Source organism: Pinus tabuliformis, chromosome 2_1 (assembly GCF_031772625.1).
Source record: "Pinus tabuliformis cultivar Carrire ecotype Pingquan chromosome 2_1, CPIR1, whole genome shotgun sequence".
Lineage (NCBI taxonomy): Eukaryota > Viridiplantae > Streptophyta > Pinopsida > Pinales > Pinaceae > Pinus > Pinus tabuliformis.
In genome coordinates, this window is record NC_142299.1 from 494,571,607 (window position 1) to 494,580,552 (window position 8,946).

The following is an 8,946-nucleotide window of genomic DNA, read 5'->3' on the forward strand; positions in this document are numbered from 1 at the left end:
TATTATTGCAGTGTAAAAATCTTTGTTGGGTGAGCTAGTTTGACACCCTAGTTGTACTCAAGATATCTGGATAATAATAAAATCCTCAAAACTGCTACACCGGTTTTCCCGCGTTGGGTTTTTCTGGGGACAATTGTCCAAAAATAACGGTGTCCCTTGAGTGTTTGTCTAGTATTTCAGTTGTTGATCTGTATATGAGTTAAGGCTGCATTTGTGTTTATTTTCAGTATTTATATGAATAAATAATTTGTTAAAGAATAAACAAGTAGGTGAAATAAACCAGATAATGCAGTAGGGATTTCTAATGGGTAACAATTAGAAATTTCAACATGGTTTCAGAGCATTGCAAATCACATGAGGACTGAAGGTACCAGCATAATCAGAATTATTTGCAGCAGTAGCAACTGTCCCAAGAGACAGAACTGCTCCTAAGCAGAAAATAGCAGAGAAGGAGTGATGTAGAGGGCATTCATCATCATTTTGAGTCAGAGAGAGGGCCAGTGCAGAGGCAGAAGAGGCTCAGGAAGAGCCATGTCATCCTACTCAGTCAAGTAGGCTTGACGCAGTTGGATAGAGGAGTGATTTAGCCTTTGCCAGGATTGTGCAGAGCTGAAAGGCTCAGTTTTCTCAGTTGCTGGGGCATAGGGAGCCGTGGGAAGATTATGGATTAGGACGCTGGTGGGGTGTTGTTGTTGAAGCAAAACAGTACCTAACGGGACAGAACCAAGGTAGAGGGAGTCACTGCCTTGACAGATTTCTAGCCAAGAAATCCAGATCCGAGTTGCAGTTGCAAAGAGGATCGGAGAGGAGCAGATCGATAGTGGGCGAGAATATTTCTAGCAGGGAAATCAGGACTTCGAGGGAGATTTCCAGGAGGGAAGTCGAATCTCAGAGGGAGTCTAGAAGAAGGAGAGGAGATTGCAGTGAACGAATTGAGGGATTAGGACAGGTTGGATGGGGCTTCCAACTTTATCATCTAGTAGGCCAGGATTCTGTTAGTGCGGGATAGATATCGCATCAAGGGCTTCGCCTTGAGAACCGTGGCTATCCCAGTCGACCCAGCTGATAGTGAGAAGTATGAGGATGCAATGACGAAGGCAAAGTGCATAATCCTTGATGGGGTTAAGGATCATGTTGTACCACATATTGTTGAGAAGAACACGAAAAAGGAGATGTGGGATACTTTGACGACATTGTATCAGGCACTTCCATGCAGCGGAAGATGCTATTAGAGAATCATCTGTGGTCGTATCATATGTAGAAGGGGGAGAAGATAGCTCTATACCTCCTCAGGTTGCAGGAGATTCAGGACCAACTTACTTCCATAGGGGCCACGCCAGATCAGGAGTTCATGGTGAGGACCTCCCTGAATGTAGTCTCCGAGGATTGGGACACATTTGGCCAAAGCATTTTGGGCAGAGCTAATCTTCCAGGATGGGAAGAAACGTGGGCAGCTCTTCGCCAAGAAAAGATCAGACGGTTGACCAAGGCGGGGAGTAGCAGCAAAGGGGGTCGAATCAAGAAAGAGGAGGATGTGGCTTTAGCATCTGCAGGATAGAAAGGGAAGAGGAAGAAGAAGGACACCTCCAAAGTGAAGTGCTTCCATTGTCAGGAGCTGGGTCATTATGCAACCCAGTGTCCTAGGAAGAAGAATAAGGGAGAGGCTTCTGACTCCAAGGCAGCTCCGGCTAAGTCAGAGAAAGAAGTCGAGACTGATGACGACTGTGCGATGCATGCTCATGCACCTATAAAGAAGAGGTGGGGAGACATCGAACTGTAGTAATGAGGACTACAGAAAATGAGGGGCAGAATCCTTGAGGTACCCAAACTCTTGGATCATATCCGGCTATGGGAGCCCCGAGTGATAGTAGCAGGATGACGGATGTCGATAGAAGCAAGATGCAATGAAGAAACAAAGTAGTGATAGAGTGCAGGGGTTTGTAGCAGCGGAGTGGTGTTTGTAGAGGCGGAGTGGGGGTTGCAACAGTGCGAGAGGCGCAGAGGTGTTTGCAGCAGTGTGAGAGGCACAGAGGAGGTTGTAGTAGTGTGAGAGGCACAGAGGTGGTTGCAGCAATGTAGAGGCAGCAGAGAAAGCACCAGATAGCAGCAGAGGTTGCTTCAGCATTAGGAGGCTTCCAGACTGACAAGGATGTCAGGATTTTGGTAGATCAGTTACTTACTTCTCGGTAACTGAGTTGCAGCGCAACAATTAGCAGTGGTAGTGTTACGGGCAGCATGATGCAACATGTTGAGAGGGAGTCGCAGTACATATGTAACAGTGGTAGTGGCAGAGCCATGGGCTACAGTACAATTAGCAGTAGTGTAGTGGATGGTGGGCAGCAGGCCAAGCATCAGCACAGGTACCGGTGCGGAAGGATCACTATGATGTTCAATGGTGGAGCATTACTAGAGCTCATTCCTCTCTAAGAGGGAGTGTTGATTTGTGGTAGCATCAGATGTGATCTATCCATGAAAATTGGTGGAGAGGCTAAAGCTCATGAGATCTCCAAGACCCAGAAATGGTTGGGGAAATTCCACTTAGTTAAAGAGATATAAAAATAATTAACAGGGTTCCTAAGTCTAAACTTAGGAAAATTAAAATATTAATGGGTATTAATATAAAACTGGGTGAGAATGTTCTAAATGAAATGGATCAAACCAAATCTAATCTTAGTCGTTGATTCGAGACTTAATCTCGGTCATTGAAGACTCAACAGGAAAAGTATAAGAGGAGGCTTGAGGTTCAGTTGGAGACACACCAAGATTGATCAGTCGGTTCGATTTTCTGGAGCAGGGTTTGCTGAGAAAATTCGAACAAGTGATCTGAGTTGCAGTGAGGGGAAGTGAGTACATAGCAAAGAGGAAAATATAGTGCCAAAGGGACAGCGCAGTGACTGAGGAGGCTACGTAGAGGCATCAAGAGCCATGCAGAGGCAACTAGAGATTGCACAGAGGCTGAGGGGCCTATGTGGGTAATGCAGAAGGCTAGAGAGCTTACACAAAGAGGTAGAAAGTTGACGCAGAGGGTTCCAGAGCTATGTAGAGGCTAGTAGGGTTGACGCAGAGCCTTGGAGAAATGCCAGAAGAATTTTCGTGGGGAAAACTAGGGCTGAGAAGCTGAATATCTGCTTCCGAGAAGAGGTATTACTGCCGGGTAAAAATCTCTATTGGGTGAGCTAGTTTGACACCCTAGTTGTACTCAAGAAATCTGGATAATAATAAAACCCTCAGAACTGCTGCATCGGTTTTCCCGCACCGGGTTTTTCCAGGGACGATTGTCTAAAAATAACGATGTCCCTTGAGTGTTTGTCTAGTATTTCAGTTGTTGATCTGTATATAAGTTAAGGTTGCATTTGTGTTTATTTTCAATATTTATATGAATAAATAACTTAATAAAGAATAAAAAAGTAGGTGAAATAAACCAAATAATGCAATAGGGATTTCTAATGGGTAACAATTAGAAATTTCAACACTGTGTGGGCTCCTCCCAACTACTGCGTCTTCCTGTCCTGGCTCAAAATGTCGACACAGGCACTTCGTGAGCCTCAGCATCACACTCTATGCATTGTGTCACTCCTCCTCTCGCCTCTTCATCTCTGGAACAACGCTGTCTCTTGGGACAATTGCTTCTCTGCTGCAAATTCTCAAATTCCTTGGCTGGTGTCTTCAGTCGCCTCTGATTTGCAATCGCTCAGATAGCATGTGAAAATTCCTAAATCTAACACATTAGAAGCCCCTACTGCAATTATTGGTTGTTCTTTACATTAACAAGTTATTTAATTGCATAACCATCAAAGTAAACATTATTGCAGCCTTCACACATATACAGATCATGCACTGAAATAAACAAAAACAATAAGACAAGGGACACCATTTTTTTGGAGAATTGTCCTCGGAAAAACCCAATTCGGGAAAACCGGTGCAACGTATAGAGGGTTTGTATTATTAAGCAGATTTCGTGAATACAACTAGGGTGCCAAATATGCTCACCCAACAGAGAATATCCTCGGCAGTAGTACCTCTATTCGGAGAAAGACATTCTGGCAAATCAGCAACTAGATGATCAAACCCCAGAGTGACTCTAGTTGTTCCCTATGCTGGACATCAAAAGCTACTCCAAGCACTGCTCAGGAACTACATCACTCCTTCAGGAGCCGCGTCACCCTATCTTGGCTCAAATTCTGTTTATCTACTCCCAGTCTGCCCCACTAAATCTTCCAAAGCTGCCTCTAAAGCCCTCTACGACTTCTGCGTCAGCCTCTACGACTTCTGCTTCAGCCTCTATGGCCCTCTATGTCAGCTCCTACAGCCTTTGTGTCAGCCCTTCTAGGGCCTGCGCTGTCTCTTCCGACACTTCACTGCCTCTCTGCTATAAATTCTTCAGCCTCAGATGGAAATCCCTTGCTGAACTGCCCCTCACTACAATTGATCACTAACTCGATTTCCTCAGCAAACCTCACCCTGGAAAATTGAATTCTCTTGATCACTTGGTGTATCTCCAACTGACCCTCAAGCCTCCTCTTATACTTTTCCTATTGACGAATCAACGGCCAAGATTAAGTCCCTAATCAATGGCTAAGATTAGAACTAGCTTGATCCTCGTCACTTAGTACTTTCTCACCCATACTTTATTAGACTTAGGAACCCATTAAAAATATTAATTATTTTAATGACTCCTCATCCGGGTGGAATTTCTCCAAACGATTTCTGGGTCTTGGAGGGCTCATGTGCCTTAGCCTCTCCACCAATTTTCAAGGCTAGAGCACATCCAATGACTCCTCATCCGGGTGGAATTTCTCCAAACAATTTCCGAGTCTTGGAGGGCTCATGTGCCTTAGCCTCTCCACCAATTTTCAAGGCTAGAGCACATCCGATGCTACCCAAAATCAACAACGACAACTCATATACACAAAGATCAACCTTCGAAACAACTAGTAAAAGGCTCGCAAACATTACATAACAGTCAAACATGCCCAAAGACGAGAGTTAATCCAACAAGAAAAAGGGGCCAAAGAACTTCAAGATATCATGAAATGAGCTTAATTGTTTGCAACAATCAAGGAAAAGACCAAGAAAGGATCCGAAATTTGAGTGCACGCCAAAATTTTGGAGGGTGCTGCAACAACTACAACATTTCTCGACACACTGGTTGAACTCCAGCTTCTCTGTTTTGGTAAGTTTCTTCTGTGTAGGGCCTTGGTTCCTCAGGGAGTATTGATTCATCGTGTAGATCATTTTGGCCTTCCCACTTACCCCATGGGCAGATATGGTCCTCTTTATACCTCCTTAGTTGAACACAACATAAGATTCAGCATAATCACAATGTTTCAAGTTGGGAAGGATAATTTAGCTCGCGAGCTTAAGATTTTAAGAGTATAGTTTTCATCTCTGGTGTTGCTCTGCTGCCAGTAGGCCTGGATAGTACCCCGACAGAGTCACACAAGAACACAAACATTTCTCTGCTGCTAGCGAGCCTGGACAGTACCCCGGAGGATTTGCTTGCTTCACCTCTCTATGCAGGAATCCTTTCTCTTCATTCACCTTTATTTATTTATTTAAAGAGAACTGTGCATCGACACTTATTTATTTTGGGGCGGAAGAGGGATCCTGATTTATTGAGAGTAGAAGAGGTTGTTCCTTCAGAGAATCATATAGAGACCTCTGATTTAGGTTTTGTCATTTAGATTTCTCCCCTTCTTATTTTCTACTAATTGGATAAGCTTGAGAGTACCAGCAGAAAAACTTAGTAAAGGCCTGAGGTTTCCGAACTGGACATGGATTCATGTTTGGACCAAAAATCTCCTAATGGACGGATCGTATTTTTTGTCAGAACTTCATCGGCCAAAAGATGTAACCAACATAATGAAGACGAACTAAAAGCTAGCCAAATGTTGCAGTGTCACAAGACTCTTTAGACTTCAGACACACACACACTTAGAAGCCATAACGTAATCCGACACAACACTTATTCACATGACAAAACCAACACAAAATTCAAACAAAGAAACAAAAAGCAAACAACAAAAGACTATGTACATAGTGTGGGGCACAACCCCTGATCTTCATTGAAAATATTATTTTAAGTCTTGGCCATTGACAGGGAGAGAGTCAATATTCCCGTCAAGTGATTGAAGACGATATGTGTGTTGGCCAAGCTTCTTGTGTACTATGTATGGTCCAATCCACAAGGACTGAAACTTAGTGTGTTTTCCTTTGTCGTCGTGTTCTTCATCCCACTTTAAGACTAGGTTGCCCACACTAAAGTTGTTTTTACCTACAAACTTCCTGCCAAACCTGTTATAGACATTTTTGTGCCTCGCGACATGGAGCATGAAATGTCAATAATTACAGGGATCCTCAGTCCCTAAACATGTTGTTCTTACCCCTAAAAGAGCAAGGTCATCAAACAACAGCACTTCCAATCAGTTCTCCACCTGAAAACACTTCAAAACAGGCTAATTTTGGATCATGTCAGCTGCTCCACTGAGCATCTGCGCTGGAATGCAACTGCTCCTCCTTGTACCTACGCTGGAAGTCAAATCTAATGAAGGATACCTGCGCTGGGCGAGATTGGCCAAGTGGCACAGTCATTCTGCAAGGTGTCAACTACCCAGGAAGCTTCCAAACTGACACTTGGTTCATGAGATTCGCCCTGTGATGAGTAAGAGGTACTTGATCACCATGTGTAAGCAAGGATCTCCAAGTGGACTCAAGAACTGAAGATTAACTGAAGAGGTAGAGGACACTAGTCAGCTCTATGCCAGCCTCAAGCTGACTCATCCTCTCTTCTTCTCTCCTATATATAGAGCTCTTCTATGAGGTCTAAGGAGGCTGGAATTTTGTGTAAAGCAAGGAGGTGATGTTGGTTTATAGTTAGAGCTATTGGGTGATTGTTTTACTAGAGGTGAAGAGGAGAGTTCTTGCTGCTGGGGAGGTGCTGCTGGATTGGAGCCATCAATGGTTGTAACCTTCTCAGAACCCTGTTACTTCTATCAATAAAGTTTTGCATGTTCTCCTATATACTTGTATTGCATTGATGTATTGTATTTACTTGTATATTTGATTCACTCTAATCCATGCATCAGTTATGAGTACATGTATCTTGTAGTTTCCTCTCTTGTTTTGTGCAGGATCTGTGTGTAGCTGGACCGGCAAAGAGAGCAAAGAGCTGGGAACAAGAGACAAAGAGAGAGGATAAGGATCGACTAAGCGAAAGACACCAGGTTGGTTAATCTTTTCTTCCTTCTCTCTGTACTTTCATAAAGGAAAATATCAAAGCTTTACTTTCAGTTGTTGCTAAAGACTGTCACCTTTAGAGTAGGGATAGGGTCATCCGAATCGGATACTTTTCCCCACAACAAAACCACCTCTTGATACAACTCTGGTGATGTAAAAACTCTTATTTTGCTTTCAACCTTTTTTCCTGTAGCTTGTGAAAAGTGTCCATCCTACACTGAAATAAAAGACAAGGCTTACTTTGGGATTCTTGGAACAGTTGGAGAGCGGGAAAGTAGATGTTCTGTGGGAGGATGGCTTCTTTTCCGCACACCAGGAAGTAAGGGGAGGTGTTCAGAGAAGGTTTAGGCGTGTCTCGGTTAGCCCATAAGGCATTCACCAAAGCAGACTACCAGTTTCGTTGTTTAAAGAATATGGTCTTTTTGATGATATGGATAAGGTTCTTGTTCGTGGATTCAGTAAGAGAATTCCCCTGCGAATAATAATTAGCCGAGTGTTTCAATATAATACCATTTTCCAATGCAAAATCATAAAGTATTAACAATGAAAAATATGTTGCATTGTAAAAAACAAGTGACGTAGGAACACCAAACCTGGAGACAATATTCTGTTGTACAAAGTTGATGACTTCCTGATCGTTCACCTATTTTAGCAGAATTGGCTTTGTCCACCACGTGAAACAAATAGTTAGAATATATCGGTGTTTCTTTTACATATGCGGGAAAATTTCCCCAATGATATCCAAGCCCCACTATTGAAAAGGTTCTCACTACAACGGGCTGCAGCAAGGCTGCTAACTTTTGATTTTTGTCGGCACACCTTTGACAGACCGGACACTTGTAGGCATAAGCATGAGTATCTTTGTGATGTAGGCCAATAAAAGTTATCCTGCATAACTTTGTGCTGTAGTGTTGCCTGCAAAGTGTCCTCTAACTGGTCCGTCGTGGAGATCACGCAATACCTTTTCTAAATCGTGCGCCACCAAACACTTGAGAAATACTCCATTGTGATGTTTTTTGAACAGCACCCCATGCACCAACTGATATGATAGTGCTTTAAGTCGGAGTGCCCTATTTTGCCGTGTTGATAAGTGAGAGGGAACTGTGCCATGCTCGAGGTATTGGCAGACATTTGTGTACCAAGAGTTTATGTTTGTAGTGGGGGAAGCTCGCTCAACGTTATACATTTCAATCTCTTGCTTCCATCTTGCGAGCTCTTCTTCTTCCTCTTTTGTGTTTACTGCTTCTGCTGCTAACTGGAAATACCATAACCCTTAATTGTGCGAACTAGATTGATGTCTAGATCATACTCTTGGAGTCCGGTCATCTAGTTCGACCTCCTTTCACCCATCTCTTGTTGAACAAGCAGTGACTTGACTACTGGGTGTGAAACAAAAATAACACAACGGTTCTTTAACACATAGGGTCTGAAGTGCTTTACCGCCTTGTACACTGCATAAGCCTGCTTGTCCACGGCGGGGTAGTTCAGCTTTGGTCCTTGCAGACTTGTGCTCATGAAGGAGATAGGTCACTCATTGTTCAACTCATCCTTCTTAGTGAGTACAATAGCTAGAGAGCTATTAGAAGCAAAAGTATAGAGCAAGAAGTCATTACCGAAATCTGAGTTGTAAAATGCGGGTTCTTTTGCTATAGCTTGTTTGATACGGAAAACCGAATCCTTTTCCCTTTTGTCCCATTTGTAAATTGCATC